Genomic DNA, 26,343 nt, shown 5'->3' on the forward strand with positions numbered 1-26,343 from the left:
GGGAAGGAGCATTGGTCATGCATCCCTGCATGAGGGTGAGACAGGGAGGAGATATGATCCCCGTATGAAGCCGAGAGAAGGAGGAGGCGTGAATGTGCATCCATGTATGCGGGCGAGACGGGAAGGAGCATTGGTCATGCATCCCTTCCTGAGGGTGAGACAGGGAGGAGATAAAATCCCCGTATGAAGCTGAGAGAACGAGGAGACATGAACGTGCATCCATGTATGCGGGCGAGAAGGGAAGGAGCATTGGTCATGCATCCCTGCATGAGGGTGAGACAGGGTGGAGATAAAATCCCTGTATGAAGCCAAGAGAACGAGGTGGCATGAACATGCATCCTTGTATGCAGGTGTGACATGGAGTCATCATGAACATGCATCCCTTTATAAGGACATAACATGGAGGACGCATGAACATGAATGCCTGAATTTTATGGTGGTGGCCTTCGGGTGATTTGGCACGTGCAATTGGTGAAGAGCACTTCTCCAGCGCAAAAAAATAAATGTACTATTAGCACCCCGGAGGGAGCCTCTGCACTTCTTATAGGGAGAAAACTCTGCAATGGAAGGGGACAGGGTCAATAACAGCTGTAAACTCTCACAAGACCATCACTGCTCTCACACTTTCCTGCTCTCAGGCTGACGGGCCATTATCGGCCCTGGCTGCCGCACCATTGCCAGGTTTGTGTAACTATATTATTTCTAATTGGCTCCACTTTGATGACTTTCATTTGGATTCTGACTTGATTATTGAGATCTTAAATAAGTGACTGGGGATCAGGTGTCCACTTATTCTCATGGATAACATCACAACCAACCTTTAATTCAAACATGAGTCATGACATCACAGAAGGAGTACAGCTTATGATAGAGGTGGAACGTCACATTGTAGCAGCCTAAGTAGCTCGCCGTGATCGTATAGTGGTTAGTACTCTGCGTTGTGGCCGCAGCAACCTCGGTTGGAATCCGAGTCACGGCATTGCGGTGAGGCAATGTCACGGCAGTTGGGCAGATATTTTAGAATTTCCATTAATACATTGGCAATCTCTGTGGAGGACTGAAACAATTCGATATGTCCTGTTACTGTTATGAACCTTTTGTTTCTTTAATGCTCTTTGCACACTTTTTCATCGGGTGACTGTAATGTATTTCAACCAAATCTAATTAAGAGCGCATTATGTGGTGACATTTGCAGTACATGAAACATTATAACACTGCCATTTACGTCAATAACCACTAGCTTGATTAAGACATATGTATTGCAGCGACAGTATTTCCCAGTTACAAATGGGAATAAAAACAACATCCGCGAGGGATTGAACCAACGACATTTAACTGATGTTGCCAATGGAGCGCGTTACAGAGAGCGCGAGGTCCCGCCTTTACAGTCACACGCTGATGATAATACAGATGTTTAAATAAACAGGCATATCTGTGGACTTGTTGTCTTTCTACATTGGGACTCATAGTCTAGTCCTAGGCTATTGTAGGCAAAGGCGTATCTTTTAGTGGAATGAGAGGCATTCTGTAGTCGCGTGAAAGGACCTTTCAAGTCAATCTGATCTGTATTGTCCTGTGAAAAAAAGCGTTCTTAGACACAGTGAGGAGTTTTTGGGGATAATGGGAAAATCATTTCCAACTAAATGACAGGAATTTCTTAGTCCAATCATGAGGTGTGCTAGGCTTTTTTATACTGTGGCGGAAAGAGAGAGAGTATAACAGTCATTATAAATAAAGGGCCAAGGAAGTGACAGTTTATGGAAGGAACAATTTGCACATAGTTTTAGAATGTGGTCAGGAGGAGGACAATGTGCTTACACATATGAAACATTAGAAGGTAGACATTATGGAAGCACATATATTTCTTTATTTTTATTGTATTTGGGGAGAGGGGGTTAATATAGCACGTCCAATGTGGAAAAGTGCTTTCCATAGCACCTTGCAGGTGGGATACATCTAGAGCTGTGCAGTAGCCACCCATGCCCCAGACGTCAAAGAGAACACGAAGTTACACATGTTGGAAGTGAGGGTGAGACATTGAGGAGATATGATCCCTGTATGAAGCCGAGAGAAGGAGGAGGCGTGAACGTGCATCCATGTATGCAGGCGAGAAGGGAAGGAGCATTGGTCATGCATCCCTGCATGAGGGTGAGACAGGGAGGAGATATGATCCCCGTATGAAGCCGAGAGAAGGAGGAGGCGTGAACGTGCATCCATGTATGCGGGCGAGACAGGAAGGAGCGTTGGTCATGCATCCCTGCATGAAGGTGAGACAGGGAGGAGATATGATCCCCGTATGAAGCCGAGAGAAGGAGGAGACGTGAACGTGCATCCATGTATGCAGGCGAGAAGGGAAGGAGCATTGGTCATGCATCCCTGCATGAGGGTCAGTGCAGCATTCGATCTAGTGGATCACAGTCTTCTTATCAAGGCGCTTAGGGAGAGCGTTGGCTGCTCGGAGGGAGCTATTGACTGGCTCTTATCCTTTCTTTCTAACCGCCAAGCGAGAGTTCACTGGGGTAATAGTTTCTCCGACTCTTGCGACATCCTATTCGGAGTGCCCCAGGGTGCTAGCCTATCCCCAATGCTCTTTAACATTTACATGCGCACTCTGTGCACCCTTCTGGTGAATGCCGGAGTGTCATTTACTAACTACGCAGATGACACCCAACTCATATTGGAGTTGGGGGGTAGGAACCACGCCACAGATAGTGAAACGCTCACCAAGGTTTATAAGCTAATTGACGACTGGATGCAGGCAAACTGGATGTGCCTGAACGACTCCAAAACAGAATTGATGTTGTTTGGCTCCAGTCGTCGGTTGGAAAAACTGGGAGCAGAGTACAGCTCTTTTCAAATTAAAAATGCCACTATCCAAGTGGTTCCCAAGGTAAAGACCCTAGGCATGATGGTCGATTCAGCTGTCGACTCTCACGCCCAAACCAATTTCCTCCAAAAAAATTCAGCTTATTATCTTAGGCTCATGAAAGCAATCAAACCATTGCTTAATGAAGCAAACAGGGCAACGATAGCCAGAGCCATCATTCTCTCACGGCTCGACTATGGGAATTCCCTCTTGTTGGGGGCCGCTTCCAAGGATCTATCCAGCTGTCAGGTGATCCAGAACAACGCGGTCAGAATAGTAAAAAACCTGAAAAGGAAAGACCATGTTACTGAAGAGAGGCTAGCGCTGCATTGGCTCAGGGTAGAGGAGCGCATTAAGTTCAAAGCCCTCTGCTTGGTTCACAAATGCCTGTATGGCTCAGCGCCCCCCTATTTGAAAACACACTTAAGGCCCTACAACCCCACCAAAAACCTTCGCTCGGGTGGAAAATGTCTTCTGCTCGTGCCCAAGTTTAAGCTAAAAACAGGGCTGGGCAGATCTTTTCTTGTGCTGGCTCCCAAACTGTGGAACAGCGTCCCGGAATCACTTAGGTCCGAAGTCAGTCACCCAGTTTTTAGGAAGAGGCTGAAAACATACCTCTTTAGATAAGAACCCGTGTGCACAGGTCCTTAGTTAGAGATCGCGCCGCTCATTAGCTAGCTGTACCGTTTGTCCGTCCCATACGTGTTGTCTGTCTTCGGTCTCGCAGTATCAGTGTTCTATGTACAAGCGCCCTGATGCCTGCGGGCTATCGGCGCTATATAAAAACTAAATACATACATACATACATACAGGGTGAGACAGGGAGGAGACATGATCCCCGTATGAAGCCGAGAGAAGGAGGAGGCGTGAACGTGCATCCATGTATGCGGGTGAGACAGGAAGGAGCATTGGTCATGCATCCCTGCATGAGGGTGAGACAGGGAGGAGATATGATCCCCGTATGAAGCCGAGAGAAGGAGGAGGCGTGAACGTGCATCCATGTATGCGGGCGAGACGGGAAGGAGCATTGGTCATGCATCCCTGCATGAGGGTGAGACAGGGAGGAGATAAAATCCCTGTATGAAGCCAAGAGAACGAGGCGGCATGAACATGCATCCTTGTATGCAGGTGTGACATGGAGTCATCATGAACATGCATCCCTTTATAAGGACATAACATGGAGGACGCATGAACATGAATGCCTGAATTTTATGGTGGTGGCCTTCGGGTGATTTGGCACGTGCAATTGGTGAAGAGCACTTCTCCTGCGCAAAAAAATAAATGTACTATTAGCACCCCGGAGGGAGCCTCTGCACTTCTTATAGGGAGAAAACTCTGCAATGGAAGGGGACAGGGTCAATAACAGCTGTAAACTCTCACAAGACCATCACTGCTCTCACACTTTCCTGCTCTCAGGCTGGCGTGCCATTATCGGCCCTGGCTGCCGCACCATTGCCAGGTTTGTGTAACTATATTATTTCTAATTGGCTCCACTTTGATGACTTTCATTTGGATTCTGACTTGATTATTGAGATCTTAAATAAGTGACTGGGGATCAGGTGTCCACTTATTCTCATGGATAACATCACAACCAACCTTTAATTCAAACATGAGTCATGACATCACAGATGGAGTACAGCTTATGATAGAGGTGGAACGTCACATTGTAGCAGCCCAAGTAGCTCGCTGTGATCGTATAGTGGTTAGTACTCTGCGTTGTCACGGCAGTTGGGCAGATATTTTAGAATTTCCATTAATGCATTGGCAATCTCTGTGGAGGACTGAAACAATTCGATATGTCCTGTTACTGTTATGAACCTTTTGTTTCTTTAATGCTCTTTGCACACTTTTTCATCGGGTGACTGTAATGTATTTCAACCAAATCTAATTAAGAGCGCATTATGTGGTGACATTTGCAGTGCATGAAACATTATAACACTGCCATTTACGTCAATAACCACTAGCTTGATTAAGACATATGTATTGCAGCGACAGTATTTCCCAGTTACAAATGGGAATAAAAACAACATCCGCGAGGGATTGAACCAACGACATTTAACTGATGTTGCCAATGGAGCGCGTTACAGAGAGCGCGAGGTCCCGCCTTTACAGTCACACGCTGATGATAATACAGATGTTTAAATAAACAGGCATTTCTGTGGACTTGTGGTCTTTCTACATTGGGACTCATAGTCTAGTCCTAGGCTATTGTAGGCACTGGCGTATCTTTTAGTGGAATGAGAGGCATTCTGTAGTCGCGTGAAAGGACCTTTCAAGTCAATCTGATCTGTATTGTCCTGTGAAAAAAAGCGTTCTTAGACACAGTGAGGAGTTTTGGGGGATAATGGGAAAATCATTTCCAACTAAATGACAGGAATTTCTTAGTCCAATCATGAGGTGTGCTAGGCTTTTTTATACTGTGGCGGAAAGAGAGAGAGTATAACAGTCATTATAAATAAAGGGCCAAGGAAGTGACAGTTTATGGAAGGAACAATTTGCACATAATTTTAGAATGTGGTCAGGAGGAGGACAATGTGCTTACACATATGAAACATTAGAAGGTAGACATTATGGAAGCACATATATTTCTTTATTTTTATTGTATTTGTGGAGAGGGGGTTAATATAGCACGTCCAATGTGGAAAAGTGCTTTCCATAGCACCTTGCAGGTGGGCGACATCTAGAGCTGTGCAGTAGCCACCCATGCCCCAGACGTCAAAGAGAACAAGAAGTTACACATGTTGGAAGTGAGGGTGAGACATTGAGGAGATATGATCCCCGTATGAAGCCGAGAGAAGGAGGAGGCGTGAACGTGCATCCATGTATGCAGGCGAGAAGGGAAGGAGCATTGGTCATGCATCCCTGCATGAGGGTGAGACAGGGAGGAGATATGATCCCCGTATGAAGCCGAGAGAAGGAGGAGGCGTGAACGTGCATCCATGTATGCGGGCGAGACAGGAAGGAGCGTTGGTCATGCATCCCTGCATGAGGGTGAGACAGGGAGGAGATATGATCCCCGTATGAAGCCGAGAGAAGGAGGAGGCGTGAACGTGCATCCATGTATGCAGGCGAGAAGGGAAGGAGCATTGGTCATGCATCCCTGCATGAGGGTGAGACAGGGAGGAGATATGATCCCCGTATGAAGCCGAGAGAAGGAGGAGGCGTGAACGTGCATCCATGTATGCGGGCGAGACAGGAAGGAGCATTGGTCATGCATCCCTGCATGAGGGTGAGACAGGGAGGAGATATGATCCCCGTATGAAGCCGAGAGAAGGAGGAGGCGTGAATGTGCATCCATGTATGCGGGCGAGACGGGAAGGAGCATTGGTCATGCATCCCTTCCTGAGGGTGAGACAGGGAGGAGATAAAATCCCTGTATGAAGCCGAGAGAACGAGGAGACATGAACGTGCATCCATGTATGCGGGCGAGAAGGGAAGGAGCATTGGTCATGCATCCCTGCATGAGGGTGAGACAGGGAGGAGATAAAATCCCTGTATGAAGCCAAGAGAACGAGGCGGCATGAACATGCATCCTTGTATGCAGGTGTGACATGGAGTCATCATGAACATGCATCCCTTTATAAGGACATAACATGGAGGACGCATGAACATGAATGCCTGAATTTTATGGTGGTGGCCTTCGGGTGATTTGGCACGTGCAATTGGTGAAGAGCACTTCTCCAGCGCAAAAAAAAATGTACTATTAGCACCCCGGAGGGAGCCTCTGCACTTCTTATAGGGAGAAAACTCTGCAATGGAAGGGGACAGGGTCAATAACAGCTGTAAACTCTCACAAGACCATCACTGCTCTCACACTTTCCTGCTCTCAGGCTGACGGGCCATTATCGGCCCTGGCTGCCGCACCATTGCCAGGTTTGTGTAACTATATTATTTCTAATTGGCTCCACTTTGATGACTTTCATTTGGATTCTGACTTGATTATTGAGATCTTAAATAAGTGACTGGGGATCAGGTGTCCACTTATTCTCATGGATAACATCACAACCAACCTTTAATTCAAACATGAGTCATGACATCACAGATGGAGTACAGCTTATGATAGAGGTGGAACGTCACATTGTAGCAGCCCAAGTAGCTCGCTGTGATCGTATAGTGGTTAGTACTCTGCGTTGTGGCCGCAGCAACCTCGGTTGGAATCCGAGTCACGGCATTGCGGTGAGGCAATGTCACGGCAGTTGGGCAGATATTTTAGAATTTCCATTAATACATTGGCAATCTCTGTGGAGGACAGAAACAATTCGATATGTCTTGTTACTGTTATGAACCTTTTGTTTCTTTAATGCTCTTTGCACACTTTTTCATCGGGTGACTGTAATGTATTTCAACCAAATCTAACTAAGAGCGCATTATGTGGTGACATTTGCAGTACATGAAACATTATAACACTGCCATTTACGTCAATAACCACTAGCTTGATTAAGACATATGTATTGCAGCGACAGTATTTCCCAGTTACAAATGGGAATAAAAACAACATCCGCGAGGGATTGAACCAACGACATTTAACTGATGTTGCCAATGGAGCGCGTTACAGAGAGCGCGAGGTCCCGCCTTTACAGTCACACGCTGATGATAATACAGATGTTTAAATAAACAGGCATATCTGTGGACTTGTGGTCTTTCTACATTGGGACTCATAGTCTAGTCCTAGGATATTGTAGGCACTGGCGTATCTTTTAGTGGAATGAGAGGTATTCTGTAGTCGCGTGAAAGGACCTTTCAAGTCAATCTGATCTGTATTGTCCTGTGAAAAAAAGCGTTCTTAGACACAGTGAGGAGTTTTTGGGGATAATGGGAAAATCATTTCCAACTAAATGACAGGAATTTCTTAGTCCAATCATGAGGTGTGCTAGGCTTTTTTATACTGTGGCGGAAAGAGAGAGAGAGTATAACAGTCATTATAAATAAAGGGCCAAGGAAGTGACAGTTTATGGAAGGAACAATTTGCACATAGTTTTAGAATGTGGTCAGGAGGAGGACAATGTGCTTGCACATATGAAACGTTAGAAGGTAGACATTATGGAAGCACATATATTTCTTTATTTTTATTGTATTTGTGGAGAGGGGGTTAATATAGCACGTCCAATGTGGAAAGTGCTTTCCATAGCACCTTGCAGGTGGGCGACATCTAGAGCTGTGCAGTAGCCACCCATACCCCAGACGTCAAAGAGAACAAGAAGTTACACATGTTGGAAGTGAGGATGAGACATTGAGGAGATATGATCCCCGTATGAAGCCGAGAGAAGGAGGAGGCGTGAACGTGCATCCATGTATGCAGGCGAGAAGGGAAGGAGCATTGGTCATGCATCCCTGCATGGGGGTCAGACAGGGAGGAGATATGATCCCCGTATGAAGCCGAGAGAAGGAGGAGGCGTGAACGTGCATCCATGTATGCGGGCGAGACAGGAAGGAGCATTGGTCATGCATCCCTGCATGAGGGTGAGACAGGGAGGAGATATGATCCCCGTATGAAGCCGAAAGAAGGAGGAGGCGTGAACGTGCATCCATGTATGCAGGCGAGAAGGGAAGGAGCATTGGTCATGCATCCCTGCATGAGGGTGAGACAGGGAGGAGATATGATCCCCGTATGAAGCCGAGAGAAGGAGGAGGCGTGAACGTGCATCCATGTATGCGGGCGAGACAGGAAGGAGCATTGGTCATGCATCCCTGCATGAGGGTGAGACAGGGAGGAGATATGATCCCCGTATGAAGCCGAGAGAAGGAGGAGGCGTGAACGTGCATCCATGTATGCGGGCGAGACGGGAAGGAGCATTGGTCATGCATCCCTTCCTGAGGGTGAGACAGGGAGGAGATAAAATCCCCGTATGAAGCCGAGAGAACGAGGAGACATGAACGTGCATCCATGTATGCGGGCGAGAAGGGAAGGAGCATTGGTCATGCATCCCTGCATGAGGGTGAGACAGGGAGGAGATAAAATCCCTGTATGAAGCCAAGAGAACGAGGCGGCATGAACATGCATCCTTGTATGCAGGTGTGACATGGAGTCATCATGAACATGCATCCCTTTATAAGGACATAACATGGAGGACGCATGAACATGAATGCCTGAATTTTATGGTGGTGGCCTTCGGGTGATTTGGCACGTGCAATTGGTGAAGAGCACTTCTCCTGCGCAAAAAAATAAATGTACTATTAGCACCCCGGAGGGAGCCTCTGCACTTCTTATAGGGAGAAAACTCTGCAATGGAAGGGGACAGGGTCAATAACAGCTGTAAACTCTCACAAGACCATCACTGCTCTCACACTTTCCTGCTCTCAGGCTGGCGGGCCATTATCGGCCCTGGCTGCCGCACCATTGCCAGGTTTGTGTAACTATATTATTTCTAATTGGCTCCACTTTGATGACTTTCATTTGGATTCTGACTTGATTATTGAGATCTTAAATAAGTGACTGGGGATCAGGTGTCCACTTATTCTCATGGATAACATCACAACCAACCTTTAATTTAAACATGAGTCATGACATCACAGATGGAGTACAGCTTATGATAGAGGTGGAACGTCACATTGTAGCAGCCCAAGTAGCTCGCCGTGATCGTATAGTGGTTAGTACTCTGCGTTGTGGCCGCAGCAACCTCGGTTCGCACGGCATTGCGGTGAGGCAATGTCACGGCAGTTGGGCAGATATTTTAGAATTTCCATTAATACATTGGCAATCTCTGTGGAGGACTGAAACAATTCGATTTGTCCTGTTACTGTTATGAACCTTTTGTTTCTTTAATGCTCTTTGCACACTTTTTCATCGGGTGACTGTAATGTATTTCAACCAAATCTAATTAAGAGCGCATTATGTGGTGACATTTGCAGTACATGAAACATTATAACACTGCCATTTACGTCAATAACCACTAGCTTGATTAAGACATATGTATTGCAGCGACAGTATTTCCCAGTTACAAATGGGAATAAAAACAACATCCGCGAGGGATTGAACCAACGACATTTAACTGATGTTGCCAATGGAGCGCGTTACAGAGAGCGCGAGGTCCCGCCTTTACAGTCACACGCTGATGATAATACAGATGTTTAAATAAACAGGCATATCTGTGGACTTGTGGTCTTTCTACATTGGGACTCATAGTCTAGTCCTAGGCTATTGTAGGCAAAGGCGTATCTTTTAGTGGAATGAGAGGCATTCTGTAGTCGCGTGAAAGGACCTTTCAAGTCAATCTGATCTGTATTGTCCTGTGAAAAAAAGCGTTCTTAGACACAGTGAGGAGTTTTTGGGGATAATGGGAAAATCATTTCCAACTAAATGACAGGAATTTCTTAGTCCAATCATGAGGTGTGCTAGGCTTTTTTATACTGTGGCGGAAAGAGAGAGAGTATAACAGTCATTATAAATAAAGGGCCAAGGTAGTGACAGTTTATGGAAGGAACAATTTGCACATAGTTTTAGAATGTGGTCAGGAGGAGGACAATGTGCTTACACATATGAAACATTAGAAGGTAGACATTATGGAAGCACATATATTTCTTTATTTTTATTGTATTTGGGAAGAGGGGGTTAATATAGCACGTCCAATGTGGAAAAGTGCTTTCCATAGCACCTTGCAGGTGGGCGACATCTAGAGCTGTGCAGTAGCCACCCATGCCCCAGACGTCAAAGAGAACAAGAAGTTACACATGTTGGAAGTGAGGGTGAGACATTGAGGAGATATGATCCCCGTATGAAGCCGAGAGAAGGAGGAGGCGTGAACGTGCATCCATGTATGCAGGCGAGAAGGGAAGGAGCATTGGTCATGCATCCCTGCATGAGGGTGAGACAGGGAGGAGATATAATCCCCGTATGAAGCCGAGAGAAGGAGGAGGTGTGAACGTGCATCCATGTATGCGGGCGAGACAGGAAGGAGCGTTGGTCATGCATCCCTGCATGAGGGTGAGACAGGGAGGAGATATGATCCCCGTATGAAGCCGAGAGAAGGAGGAGGCGTGAACGTGCATCCATGTATGCAGGCGAGAAGGGAAGGAGCATTGGTCATGCATCCCTGCATGAGGGTGAGACAGGGAGGAGATATGATCCCCGTATGAAGCCGAGAGAAGGAGGAGGCGTGAACGTGCATCCATGTATGCGGGCGAGACAGGAAGGAGCATTGGTCATGCATCCCTGCATGAGGGTGAGACAGGGAGGAGATATGATCCCCGTATGAAGCCGAGAGAAGGAGGAGGCATGAATGTGCATCCATGTATGCGGGCGAGACGGGAAGGAGCATTGGTCATGCATCCCTGCATGAGGGTGAGACAGGGAGGAGATAAAATCCCTGTATGAAGCCAAGAGAACGAGGCGGCATGAACATGCATCCTTGTATGCAGGTGTGACATGGAGTCATCATGAACATGCATCCCTTTATAAGGACATAACATGGAGGACGCATGAACATGAATGCCTGAATTTTATGGTGGTGGCCTTCGGGTGATTTGGCACGTGCAATTGGTGAAGAGCACTTCTCCAGCGCAAAAAAAAAATGTACTATTAGCACCCCGGAGGGAGCCTCTGCACTTCTTATAGGGAGAAAACTCTGCAATGGAAGGGGACAGGGTCAATAACAGCTGTAAACTCTCACAAGACCATCACTGCTCTCACACTTTCCTGCTCTCAGGCTGACGGGCCATTATCGGCCCTGGCTGCCGCACCATTGCCAGGTTTGTGTAACTATATTATTTCTAATTGGCTCCACTTTGATGACTTTCATTTGGATTCTGACTTGATTATTGAGATCTTAAATAAGTGACTGGGGATCAGGTGTCCACTTATTCTCATGGATAACATCACAACCAACCTTTAATTCAAACATGAGTCATGACATCACAGATGGAGTACAGCTTATGATAGAGGTGGAACGTCACATTGTAGCAGCCCAAGTAGCTCGCCGTGATCGTATAGTGGTTAGTACTCTGCATTGTGGCCGCAGCAACCTCGGTTCGAGTTCGAGTCACGGCATTGCGGTGAGGCAATGTCACGGCAGTTGGGCAGATATTTTAGAATTTCCATTAATACATTGGCAATCTCTGTGGAGGACAGAAACAATTCGATATGTCTTGTTACTGTTATGAACCTTTTGTTTCTTTAATGCTCTTTGCACACTTTTTCATCGGGTGACTGTAATGTATTTCAACCAAATCTAACTAAGAGCGCATTATGTGGTGACATTTGCAGTACATGAAACATTATAACACTGCCATTTAAGTCAATAACCACTAGCTTGATTAAGACATATGTATTGCAGCAACAGTATTTCCCAGTTACAAATGGGAATAAAAACAACATCCGCGAGGGATTGAACCAACGACATTTAACTGATGTTGCCAATGGAGCGCGTTACAGAGAGTGCGAGGTCCCGCCTTTACAGTCACACGCTGATGATAATACAGATGTTTAAATAAACAGGCATATCTGTGGACTTGTGGTCTTTCTACATTGGGACTCATAGTCTAGTCCTAGGCTATTGTAGGCACTGGCGTATCTTTTAGTGGAATGAGAGGCATTCTGTAGTCGCGTGAAAGGACCTTTCAAGTCAATCTGATCTGTATTGTCCTGTGAAAAAAAGCGTTCTTAGACACAGTGAGGAGTTTTTGGGGATAATGGGAAAATCATTTCCAACTAAATGACAGGAATTTCTTAGTCCAATCATGAGGTATGCTAGGCTTTTTTATACTGTGGCGGAAAGAGAGAGAGTATAACAGTCATTATAAATAAAGGGCCAAGGAAGTGACAGTTTATGGAAGGAACAATTTGCACATAGTTTTAGAATGTGGTCAGGAGGAGGACAATGTGCTTGCACATATGAAACGTTAGAAGGTAGACATTATGGAAGCACATATATTTCTTTATTTTTATTGTATTTGTGGAGAGGGGGTTAATATAGCACGTCCAATGTGGAAAAGTGCTTTCCATAGCACCTTGCAGGTGGGCGACATCTAGAGCTGTGCAGTAGCCACCCATGCCCCAGACGTCAAAGAGAACAAGAAGTTACACATGTTGGAAGTGAGGGTGAGACATTGAGGAGATATGATCCCCGTATGAAGCCGAGAGAAGGAGGAGGCGTGAACGTGCATCCATGTATGCGGGCGAGACAGGAAGGAGCATTGGTCATGCATCCCTGCATGAGGGTGAGACAGGGAGGAGATATGATCCCCGTATGAAGCCGAGAGAAGGAGGAGGCGTGAACGTGCATCCATGCATGCAGGCGAGAAGGGAAGCAGCATTGGTCATGCATCCCTGCATGAGGGTGAGACAGGGAGGAGATATGATCCCCGTATGAAGCCGAGAGAAGGAGGAGGCGTGAACGTGCATCCATGTATGCGGGCGAGACAGGAAGGAGCATTGGTTATGCATCCCTGCATGAGGGTGAGACAGGGAGGAGATATGATCCCCGTATGAAGCCGAGAGAAGGAGGAGGCGTGAACATGCATCCATGTATGCGGGCGAGACGGGAAGGAGCATTGGTCATGCATCCCTTCCTGAGGGTGAGACAGGGAGGAGATAAAATCCCTGTATGAAGGCGAGAGAACGAGGAGACATGAGCGTGCATCCATGTATGCGGGCGAGAAGGGAAGGAGCATTGGTCATGCATCCCTGCATGAGGGTGAGACAGGGAGGAGATAAAATCCCTGTATGAAGCCCAGAGAACGAGGTGGCATGAACATGCATCCTTGTATGCAGGTGTGACATAGAGTCATCATGAACATGCATCCCTTTATAAGGACATAACATGGAGGACGCATGAACATGAATGCCTGAATTTTATGGTGGTGGCCTTCGGGTGATTTGGCACGTGCAATTGGTGAAGAGCACTTCTCCTGCGCAAAAAAATAAATGTACTATTAGCACCCCGGAGGGAGCCTCTGCACTTCTTATAGGGAGAAAACTCTGCAATGGAAGGGGACAGGGTCAATAACAGCTGTAAACTCTCACAAGACCATCACTGCTCTCACACTTTCCTGCTCTCAGGCTGGTGGTCCATTATCAGCCCTGGCTGCCGCACCATTGCCAGGTTTGTGTAACTATATTATTTCTAATTGGCTCCACTTTGATGACTTTCATTTGGATTCTGACTTGATTATTGAGATCTTAAATAAGTGACTGGGGATCAGGTGTCCACTTATTCTCATGGATAACATCACAACCAACCTTTAATTCAAACATGAGTCATGACATCACAGATGGAGTACAGCTTATGATAGAGGTGGAACGTCACATTGTAGCAGCCCAAGTAGCTCGCCGTGATCGTATAGTGGTTAGTACTCTGCGTTGTGGCCGCAGCAACCTCGGTTCGAATCCGAGTCACGACATTGCGGTGAGGCAATGTCACGGCAGTTGGGCAGAAATTTTAGAATTTCCATTAATACATTGGCAATCTCTGTGGAGGACTGAAACAATTCGATATGTCCTGTTACTGTTATGAACCTTTTGTTTCTTTAATGCTCTTTGCACACTTTTTCATCGGGTGACTGTAATGTATTTCAACCAAATCTAATTAAGAGCGCATTATGTGGTGACATTTGCAGTACATGAAACATTATAACACTGCCATTTACGTCAATAACCACTAGCTTGATTAAGACATATGTATTGCAGCGACAGTATTTCCCAGTTACAAATGGGAATAAAAACAACATCCGCGAGGGATTGAACCAACGACATTTAACTGATGTTGCCAATGGAGCGCGTTACAGAGAGCGCGAGGTCCCGCTTTTACAGTCACACGCTGATGATAATACAGATGTTTAAATAAACAGGCATATCTGTGGACTTGTGGTCTTTCTACATTGGGACTCATAGTCTAGTCCTAGGCTATTGTAGGCACTGGCGTATCTTTTAGTGGAATGAGAGGCATTCTGTAGTCGCGTGAAAGGACCTTTCAAGTCAATCTGATCTGTATTGTCCTGTGAAAAAAAGCGTTCTTAGACACAGTGAGGAGTTTTTGGGGATAATGGGAAAATCATTTCCAACTAAATGACAGGAATTTCTTAGTCCAATCATGAGGTGTGCTAGGCTTTTTTATACTGTGGCGGAAAGAGAGAGAGTATAACAGTCATTATAAATAAAGGGGCAAGGAAGTGACAGTTTATGGAAGGAACAATTTGCACATAGTTTTAGAATGTGGTCAGGAGGAGGACAATGTGCTTACACATATGAAACATTAGAAGGTAGACATTATGGAAGCACATATATTTCTTTATTTTTATTGTATTTGGGGAGAGGGGGTTAATATAGCACGTCCAATGTGGAAAAGTGCTTTCCATAGCACCTTGCAGGTGGGCGACATCTAGAGCTGTGCAGTAGCCACCCATGCCCCAGACGTCAAAGAGAACAAGAAGTTACACATGTTGGAAGTGAGGGTGAGACATTGAGGAGATATGATCCCCGTATGAAGCCAAGAGAAGGAGGAGGCGTGAACGTGCATCCATGTATGCAGGCGAGAAGGGAAGGAGCGTTGGTCATGCATCCCTGCATGAGGGTGAGACAGGGAGGAGATATGATTCCCGTATGAAGCCGAGAGAAGGAGGAGGCGTGAACGTGCATCCATGTATGCGGGCGAGACAGGAAGGAGCGTTGGTCATGCATCCCTGCATGAGGGTGAGACAGGGAGGAGATATGATCCCCGTATGAAGCCGAGAGAAGGAGGAGGCGTGAACGTGCATCCATGTATGCAGGCGAGAAGGGAAGGAGCATTGGTCATGCATCCCTGCATGAGGGTGAGACAGGGAGGAGATATGATCCCCGTATGAAGCCGAGAGAAGGAGGAGGCGTGAACGTGCATCCATGTATGCGGGCGAGACGGGAAGGAGCATTGGTCATGCATCCCTTCCTGAGGGTGAGACAGGGAGGAGATAAAATCCCTGTATGAAGCCAAGAGAACGAGCTGGCATGAACATGCATCCTTGTATGCAGGTGTGACATGGAGTCATCATGAACATGCATCCCTTTATAAGGACATAACATGGAGGACGCATGAACATGAATGCCTGAATTTTATGGTGGTGGCCTTCGGGTGATTTGGCACGTGCAATTGGTGAAGAGCACTTCTCCTGCACAAAAAAATAAATGTACTATTAGCACCCCGGAGGGAGCCTCTGCACTTCTTATAGGGAGAAAACTCTGCAATGGAAGGGGACAGGGTCAATAACAGCTGTAAACTCTCACAAGACCATCACTGCTCTCACACTTTCCTGCTCTCAGGCTGGCGGGCCATTATCGGCCCTGGCTGCCGCACCATTGCCAGGTTTGTGTAACTATATTATTTCTAATTGGCTCCACTTTGATGACTTTCATTTGGATTCTGACTTGATTATTGAGGTCTTAAATAAGTGACTGGGGATCAGGTGTCCACTTATTCTCATGGATAACCTCACAACCAACCTTTAATTCAAACATGAGTCATGACATCACAGATGGAGTACAGCTTATGATAGAGGTGGAACGTCACATTGTAGCAGCCCAAGTAGCTCGCTGTGATCGTATAGTGGTTAGTACTCTGCTTTGTGGCCACAGAAACCTCGGTTCGAATCCGAGTCACGGCATTGCGGTGAGGCAATGTCACGGCAGTTGGGCAGATATTTTAGAATTTCCATTAATACATTGGCAATCTCTGTGGAGGACTGAAACAATTCGATATGTCCTGTTACTGTTATGAACCTTTTGTTTCTTTAATGCTCTTTGCACACTTTTTCATCGGGTGACTGTAATGTATTTCAACCAAATCTAATTAAGAGCGCATTATGTGGTGACATTTGCAGTACATGAAACATTATAACACTGCCATTTACGTCAATAACCACTAGCTTGATTAAGACATATGTATTGCAGCGACAGTATTTCCCAGTTACAAATGGGAATAAAAACAACATCCGCGAGGGATTGAACCAACGACATTTAACTGATGTTGCCAATGGAGCGCGTTACAGAGAGCGCGAGGTCCCGCCTTTACAGTCACACACTGATGATAATACAGATGTTTAAATAAACAGGCATATCTGTGGACTTGTGGTCTTTCTACATTGGGACTCATAGTCTAGTCCTAGGCTATTGTAGGCACTGGCGTATCTTTTAGTGGAATGAGAGGCATTCTGTAGTCGCGTGAAAGGACCTTTCAAGTCAATCTGATCTGTATTGTCCTGTGAAAAAAAGCGTTCTTAGACACAGTGAGGAGTTTTTGGGGATAATGGGAAAATCATTTCCAACTAAATGACAGGAATTTCTTAGTCCAATCATGAGGTGTGCTAGGCTTTTTTATACTGTGGCGGAAAGAGCGAGAGTATAACAGTCATTATAAATAAAGGGCCAAGGAAGTGACAGTTTATGGAAGGAACAATTTGCACATAGTTTTAGAATGTGGTCAGGAGGAGGACAATGTGCTTACACATATGAAACATTAGAAGGTAGACATTATGGAAGCACATATATTTCTTTATTTTTATTGTATTTGGGGAGAGGGGGTTAATATAGCACGTCCAATGTGGAAAAGTGCTTTCCATAGCACCTTGCAGGTGGGCGACATCTAGAGCTGTGCAGTAACCACCCATGCCCCAGACGTCAAAGAGAACAAGAAGTTACACATGTTGGAAGTGAGGGTGAGACATTGAGGAGATATGATCCCCGTATGAAGCCGAGAGAAGGAGGAGGCGTGAACGTGCATCCATGTATGCGGGCGAGACAGGAAGGAGCGTTGGTCATGCATCCCTGCATGAGGGTGAGACAGGGAGGAGATATGATCCCCGTATGAAGCCGAGAGAAGGAGGAGGCGTGAACGTGCATCCATGTATGCGGGCGAGACAGGAAGGAGCGTTGGTCATGCATCCCTGCATGAGGGTGAGACAGGGAGGAGATATGATCCCCGTATGAAGCCGAGAGAAGGAGGAGGCGTGAACGTGCATCCATGTATGCGGGCGAGACAGGAAGGAGCATTGGTCATGCATCCCTGCATGAGGGTGAGACAGGGAGGAGATATGATCCCCGTATGAAGCCGAGAGAAGGAGGAGGCGTGAACGTGTATCCATGTATGCGGGCGAGACGGGAAGGAGCATTGGTCATGCATCCCTTCCTGAGGGTGAGACAGGGAGGAGATAAAATCCCAGTATGAAGCCGAGAGAACGAGGAGACATGAACGTGCATCCATGTATGCGGGCGAGAAGGGAAGGAGCATTGGTCATGCATCCCTGCATGAGGGTGAGACAGGGAGGAGATAAAATCCCTGTATGAAGCCAAGAGAACGAGGTGGCATGAACATGCATCCTTGTATGCAGGTGTGACATGGAGTCATCATGAACATGCATCCCTTTATAAGGACATAACATGGAGGACGCATGAACATGAATGCCTGAATTTTATGGTGGTGGCCTTCGGGTGATTTGGCACGTGCAATTGGTGAAGAGCACTTCTCCTGCGCAAAAAAATAAATGTACTATTAGCACCCCGGAGGGAGCCTCTGCACTTCTTATAGGGAGAAAACTCTGCAATGGAAGGGGACAGGGTCAATAACAGCTGTAAACTCTCACAAGACCATCACTGCTCTCACACTTTCCTGCTCTCAGGCTGGCGGGCCATTATCAGCCCTGGCTGCCGCACCATTGCCAGGTTTGTGTAACTATATTATTTCTAATTGGCTCCACTTTGATGACTTTCATTTGGATTCTGACTTGATTATTGAGATCTTAAATAAGTGACTGGGGATCAGGTGTCCACTTATTCTCATGGATAACATCACAACCAACCTTTAATTCAAACATGAGTCATGACATCACAGATGGAGTACAGCTTATGATAGAGGTGGAACGTCACATTGTAGCAGCCCAAGTAGCTCGCTGTGATCATATAGTGGTTAGTACTCTGCGTTGTTGCCGCAGCAACCTCAGTTCAAATCCGAGTCACGGCATTGCGGTGAGGCAATGTCACGGCAGTTGGGCAGATATTTTAGAATTTCCATTAATACATTGGCAATCTCTGTGGAGGACTGAAACAATTTGATATGTCCTGTTACTGTTATGAACCTTTTGTTTCTTTAATGCTCTTTGCACGCTTTTTCATCGGGTGACTGTAATGTATTTCAACCAAATCTAATTAAGAGCGCATTATGTGGTGACATTTGCAGTACATGAAACATTATAACACTGCCATTTACGTCAATAACCACTAGCTTGATTAAGACATATGTATTGCAGTGTAACGCTCACCTGATTCTCGCAGAGGCGCCGGTCTTGACTGGGCGACTACCGTATCTTCAAAGGTGACGTGTAGCACCCGGTTGGCTCTTTGGGCTGGACCTCTGTGCACTGTATGCCTGACGTGTAGAGTAAGATGTCTGCAGATAGAAAATATGGGGTTAATGAACTGGGGTTATTGGGGTGTCCCTATCTCTTTCCTCTTCTCCTCTCCTGTAGACCCCCAAAGGTTAACGCTCTCACCTTAGGTAAGTGAATGCCGAGCTCTCCATCTGCCTCGGGGCAGGGTGCTGTAACCAGTTTCTTCACTGGATAGGTAGCGCAGGCCTCTTGACTTCAGAGGACTGCTGTCCGTCGTTTACTGCACGAACGGTAAGTTTCGAGTCATTCAAATGTCTTTAAAGTCTTTAGTAATGATGTCTCTTGTTTTGCAGGGTTCCGGCGATGGCGGATGACGGGCTGAAGTGAGTTGAAGATGGAGCCTGTGTGATGAATAGAAGCGCCTGGAAGCACGTAAGTAAGCGCTTGTTGCCTGCTTCACTATGCGCTCTAACTGTCTTTTTATTTTGCAGGTACGAGTTCGGAGCGGCTGCAGGGTGCCGGAATACCCACTGGATTAGATGTGGAAAGGAGTAATGGCACGTGAGTATTAAAGTTCCCCAATGTCTTTAAACGCACCTTGTTTTGTCTTTCAGATGCGGGATGCAGCGCCGAAGGCCTCCGGAGCGTGCAAAGAGTTGGTAAACCTTTGTCTTTCAGATGCCGGAATGCTAACCTGTTCTTTCTTGTCTTTATAGGTGTTGCTGAAGACTGGATTCAGGATGGTAAGCCTTTGCCTTTCAGATGCCGGAATGCTAATCTGTTCTTTCTTGTCTTTATAGGTGTTGCTGAAGACTGGATTCAGGATGGTAAGCCTTTTTCCTTAGGCCCAGGACCGGATGCAGAAGAATCGATGAGCGTTCTGCTGCAGAGGTCGCAGAATAACGCAAAGCAAGATTCATCCACCGGGTGTGGTTTAAATAGCCTCCTGTAGTGCTTAGGTGTCTCCTTCCACAGCCACGCCTAAGTAAGAAAAGAGTTCCTGGTAAGAAAAGAGTTCCTGCCTTCCAGAAGAGTTCCAGTGTTCTGAATCTAGGGAGTGGCTCCAGCCCCACCCAACAGGAAAAGTAGTTCCAAACAGAAGAGGATCAGAGGCTCAACTGGCAGGCAAGTAAGCAGCATGGTCTGCTGAAGGTAAGTCCACCCAAGCATTATGAGCCCGGCGCTTCCAGCGCTGGGACTGGGCATATTTATGAGCCTGGTGCCACTGGCGCCAGGACTGGGTCCAAAAGGTCCCAATTGGGACTGGTTGGCACTCGGAACCTGGGTTATGGATCTGCTTCCAAGGGAGTTGGGAAAACCCTGACCTTTTGGAAGCAGAGATCATGACAGTACCCCCCCTCAAGGCCCCTCCCAAACCGGGCTTCTCCGGGGGTTTTGGCTTGTCAGGAAATGTTCGGTGAAATCTTTTGATTAGGCGAGGAGCGTGGACATATTCAGCAGGTTCCCAGGATCTCTCTTGGGGGCCGTAGCCTTTCCAGTCAATTAGGTAGAATAGTTTAGATTTGGAGATATTGGAGTCCAGAATGCTTTTGACTTCAAACTCGAGTTCTCCATCCACTAGGATAGGTTTTGGAGATTTGGTTAGTCGGGTTTGAGGTTGCACGGGTTTTAATAGAGAGACGTGGAAGACCGGATGTATCTTCATGTGCGGGGGCAAGTCCAACTTGACCGCTACTGGGTTTACTATGGTAGTGATGGAATAGGGACCAAGGTATCTTGGGTTGAATGTGCGTGGCCCTTTTAGAGATAGATATTTGGTGGATAACCAGACTTGATCCCCTACTTGATAGTGAGGGGCTTCCTTCCGATGTTGATCTGCTCCTTTCTTGTATTGTTCTTTAGCCCTTTGAAGGTGAGAAACAGCTTCCTTAAAGGCTTGGGTGATTGTAGAATGCAGGTAGTCTACTGCTGGTGTTTCAAGATCTTGGAGGGGATCCAACTCCGAGGTTCGAGGGTGACTGCCGTACAAAAGAAAAAACGGGGTTTTCCCAGTTCCCGAATGGACAGAGTTATTGTAGGCATACTCGGCTATCCAAAGGATATCATTCCAAGTTTTTTCAGTTTGTTGCAGCATGCAGCGTAAATACTGTTCCAGAGTTTGATTGGTCCTCTCGGTTTGTCCGTCGGTCTGAGGGTGGTGACTGGTCGATAGTCTCACATCAATTTGAGCCGACCGACAGCAACTTCGCCAAAAATGAGAAATAAATTGACTACCTCGATCCGAAATTAGAACCGAAGGAAAACCGTGCAGTCGGACGATGTTTTCGAGAAATTCTCGGGCCAGAGTTGCTGCTGTTGGCAAGCCTTTGAGCGGAATGAAATGCGCCATCTTGGAGAATAAGTCCACGATTACTAGAATCGTATTGTATCCGGAGCATGGAGGTAGATCGGTGATGAAGTCCATAGAAAGCGTATGCCAAGGGCGAGGTGGGATGTCAATAGGGCGTAAGAGGCCTGCTGGTCTTTCCTTTTGACTCTTGTTTTGGGCGCATACTCCACAGGACATTATAAAGTCTCTGATATCTTTTTTCCAAGATGGCCACCAGAAGTAGCGCTTGATCTTTTCTGAGGTCTTGGCTATACCGGGATGACCTTCCATTAAAGAGTCGTGATAACAAGAGATTACTTTTTTCTGTAAATCTGTGCTGGGTAGGTATAATCGTTCTTGGAAATACAATAAGTTGTCCTTTACTGCAAAGTCCTTTCCCTGCAGATGCCAATTCTGTATGTCTGCTGGAGTTACAAGTTGCCTGGCTTTATCCTTAACTTCCTCTATGGATCCTGTGGCGATTACACCCAGAATTCTTTGTTCGGGAATGATTGGTACAAGTTTAGGGTTGACCAGGTGTTCTTCCACTCCCATCCGAGAAAGGGCATCGGCTTTACCGTTCTTTGTACCAGGTCGATAGGTAATTATGAAGTCAAACTCGGCAAAGAATAATGCCCAACGGAGTTGTCTAGAGGATTGGGCTTTTGCGGTCTTCAAATATTGCAGGTTTCGGTGATCCGTAATCACAGTAACGGTGTGTCGGGCCCCCAGCAGATAATGCCGCCAAGCCTTAAAGGCAGACTTGATAGCCAGAAGTTCCTTGTCAGTAATCGTGTAATTGATTTCAGGAGGCGAGAATTTGCGGGACCAAAATGCCACGGGATGCAACTGATTGGTTACCGGGTCCTTTTGTGATAGAACTGCCCCCATGGCAAGGCTTGAAGCATCAGTTTCCACGATGTAGGGGAGTTCGGGGCGAGGGTGTTTTAAGATTGGTGCAGAGATAAATTTAGTCTTCAAATCCTGGAAAGCTTGTTCCGCCTCGGTAGACCATTCAAAACGTTTGTTTTTCTTTAACAAGGCAGTGATGGGCTGGACTATTCGAGAGAATTCGGGGATAAACCTGCGGTAAAAGTTAGCGAAGCCTAACATGCTTTGCACACCTTTTACGGAGGATGGTGATGGCCATTTGAGAACTGCATCGACCTTCTTTGAATCCATACGCACTCCGCCAGGTGATAATATGAATCCCAAGAATTCAACTTCAGTCACGTTGAAAACACATTTTTCCAACTTAGCGAAAAGTTTGTGTTGACGCAATCTTTCGAGGACCATTTTCACATGTTTCCGATGTTCAGATTCCGATGAAGAATAAACGAGGATGTCGTCAATGTAAACAACAACACATACATCTATGAGCTCTCTGAGGACATCGTTCATAAAATATTGAAAGGCGGCCGGGGCATTGCAAAGTCCGAAGGGCATGACCTGATATTCAAATAGCCCATACTTGGTGCGGAAGGCCGTCTTCCATTCATCGCCCTCTTTTACTCGTACCAAGTGGTAAGCTCCTCTAAGATCCAGCTTTGTATATATGCATGCTTTTCTGACTTGGTCCAGGAGTTCAGGGATCAAAGGTAACGGATATCTATTCTTAACGGTGATCTGGTTCAGGGAGCGATAATCGATACAAGTTCTAAGGTCTCCTTCCTTTTTTGGAACGAAGAACAAAGCTGAAGAAGCAGGGGACTTGGAAGGACGAATAAACCCATTTGCCATGTATTGATCCAGGTATTGTCGAAGGTGAAGGTTCTCAGGCTCGGTGAGGGCATAAATTCTACTACAAGGAGGAGTAGATCCAGGTATCAGGTCTATCTGGCAGTCATAAGACCTATGAGGAGGTAGAGAGTTAGCCTGATCCTTCCGGAAAACATCTTGGTATTCTAGGTATTCGGGAGGTAACTGGGGAGTCTCTGAAGAAATTGCGGCCAGTGCAACACCAGGTGGAGGGTGACAAGTAGAGACACATTCTGGAAACTGGACCGTTCTTGCTCGCCAATCGATCAGAGGATTGTGTTTCTCTAACCAAGGTATTCCTAGAATAATCTGAAACTGAGGGGCCTTGATCACATCGAACACGATCTTCTCATGGTGTCCATCTTGACTTACTAGCGTCACCTCTTGAGTGGTAAGCGTTACTGGCCCGGAGGCTATCTCCGTACCATCCACCGTAGTAATGACGTCCTTTACAGCCTTGGGACAAAGAGTTAGATTCATCCTTAAAACCATTTCATGATCCACATAATTGCCGATGGCACCGCTGTCGACGTAAGCTTCAATTGCATGTAATCGATCCGGATTATCAGGGCTAATGAGGACCATAGGTATCACGAAATGCGAGGTCACGGAACTGGTTTTCACGCTCGGCAAGAGGATCTCTATTCTTGTCGGGCGAGGTCGTTTCCCTGCTCAGAGTTTGTAACTTTGGTAACTGCAGCTCCTACTGCCTTCCTGGCAGGTTTCACCGGACAGCCTCGAAGAAAGTGCCCTGAGTTTCCGCAATATAGGCATAATTGCAACTGTTTCCTCCTTTCCCGCTCCCTTTGTGTTAGAGGACCTTTCAGACCCCCTATTTGCATGGGTTCCCCGGAGTCTACTCCTTTGGAAGGAGTTGGCGGTTTGGAAAATACTCGAGCATCAAACTTGGAACGATCGGCCTTCCTGTTCTGCAGCCTGTGATCTATTTGAACGACCAAGTCTATATAATCCGAACAGTCTTGTGGGGGATTCACTACTTGGGCTAAAATGTCTTTGAGCTCTCCACGTAGACCTCTATAAAACAGCGTAATCCTTTTGTCCTCAGGCCATTGAGTTTCCACTATTAGTCTATTGAAAGATGCAATATAAGCCAAAAGGTCTTGATTACCCTGTCGCAACGAAAGAAGCTCATTGTCCAAGGCCTGCCCCTGTGAATGTCTTGCGAACAGTTTTTCCATACTAAGCTGAAAGGCTTGAAAATCATGGAGAACCGGATCATCTTGATTAACTAGAGGGATCGACCAGTCTGCCGCATTGCCACTAAGGTATGAAAGTACAAAAGCTACTTTTGCTTGATCAGTTGGAAAGGCTGCTGGCCGGCATAAGAAGTGCAACCGGCACTGATTGATAAATACTGCAAACCTCTTTGGGTCACCAGAAAATCGTTCGGGCGGAGCCAGAGGTACATTCCCAGGTAGGTTGATCTGCACTGGATTCATAGAGGATGTTGAAGGAAGATTTGCCCCTGATGCGGGTAACGGGGTCTGTCCGGCTTGTGACTGTAGCACTTGTCTAGCAAGATTGTCTGTTCTCTCCTTGGAAATAATTAGTTCCCTTCTTAGAGCATTCGTTTCCTGACGAGCTGCATGCACTTCTGCCCTTAGTTCCCCAAGTAACCGGGCTAGGGTGTCAGTATCCGAGGTTTCCATAGCGCCGGGGCGAGAGTTTTGCGGTAGGCTTTGCGTTCTGTAACGCTCACCTGATTCTCGCAGAGGCGCCGGTCTTGACTGGGCGACTACCGTATCTTCAAAGGTGATGTGTAGCACCCGGTTGGCTCTTTGGGCTGGACCTCTGTGCACTGTATGCCTGACGTGTAGAGTAAGATGTCTGCAGATAGAAAATATGGGGTTAATGAACTGGGGTTATTGGGGTGTCCCTATCTCTTTCCTCTTCTCCTCTCCTGTAGACCCCCAAAGGTTAACGCTCTCACCTTAGGTAAGTGAATGCCGAGCTCTCCATCTGCCTCGGGGCAGGGTGCTGTAACCAGTTTCTTCACTGGATAGGTAGCGCAGGCCTCTTGACTTCAGAGGACTGCTGTCCGTCGTTTACTGCACGAACGGTAAGTTTCAAGTCATTCAAATGTCTTTAAAGTCTTTAGTAATGATGTCTCTTGTTTTGCAGGGTTCCGGCGATGGCGGATGACGGGCTGAAGTGAGTTGAAGATGGAGCCTGTGTGATGAATAGAAGCGCCTGGAAGCACGTAAGTAAGCGCTTGTTGCCTGCTTCACTATGCGCTCTAACTGTCTTTTTATTTTGCAGGTACGAGTTCGGAGCGGCTGCAGGGTGCCGGAATACCCACTGGATTAGATGTGGAAAGGAGTAATGGCACGTGAGTATTAAAGTTCCCCAATGTCTTTAAACGCACCTTGTTTTGTCTTTCAGATGCGGGATGCAGCGCCGAAGGCCTCCGGAGCGTGCAAAGAGTTGGTAAACTTTTGTCTTTCAGATGCCGGAATGCTAACCTGTTCTTTCTTGTCTTTATAGGTGTTGCTGAAGACTGGATTCAGGATGGTAAGCCTTTGCCTTTCAGATGCCGGAATGCTAACCTGTTCTTTCTTGTCTTTATAGGTGTTGCTGAAGACTGGATTCAGGATGGTAAGCCTTTTTCCTTAGGCCCAGGACCGGATGCAGAAGAAACGATGAGCGTTCTGCTGCAGAGGTTGCAGAATAACGCAAAGCAAGATTCATCCACCGGGTGTGGTTTAAATAGCCTCCTGTAGTGCTTAGGTGTCTCCTTCCACAGCCACGCCTAAGTAAGAAAAGAGTTCCTGGTAAGAAAAGAGTTCCTGCCTTCCAGAAGAGTTCCAGTGTTCTGAATCTAGGGAGTGGCTCCAGCCCCACCCAACAGGAAAAGTAGTTCCAAACAGAAGAGGATCAGAGGCTCAACTGGCAGGCAAGTAAGCAGCATGGTCTGCTGAAGGTAAGTCCACCCAAGCATTATGAGCCCGGCGCTTCCAGCGCTGGGACTGGGCATATTTATGAGCCTGGTGCCACTGGCGCCAGGACTGGGTCCAAAAGGTCCCAATTGGGACTGGTTGGCACTCGGAACCTGGGTTATGGATCTGCTTCCAAGGGAGTTGGGAAA

General features: G+C 46.7%; 1 non-coding gene across 1 annotated transcript; it reads left to right on the top strand.

Annotated features, from left to right (window-relative positions):
* Nucleotides 1-14,128: 14,128 nt before the first annotated feature.
* Nucleotides 14,129-14,200, top strand: TRNAH-GUG (transfer RNA histidin (anticodon GUG)). Its single transcript has one exon. It is a non-coding gene; the product is annotated as a tRNA-His (tRNA).
* Nucleotides 14,201-26,343: the final 12,143 nt, after the last annotated feature.

The sequence above is a fragment of the Ambystoma mexicanum genome, assembly GCF_040938575.1.
Source record: "Ambystoma mexicanum isolate Mex_15411 chromosome 12 unlocalized genomic scaffold, UKY_AmexF1_1 Mex_chr12_unloc.1, whole genome shotgun sequence".
Lineage (NCBI taxonomy): Eukaryota > Metazoa > Chordata > Amphibia > Caudata > Ambystomatidae > Ambystoma > Ambystoma mexicanum.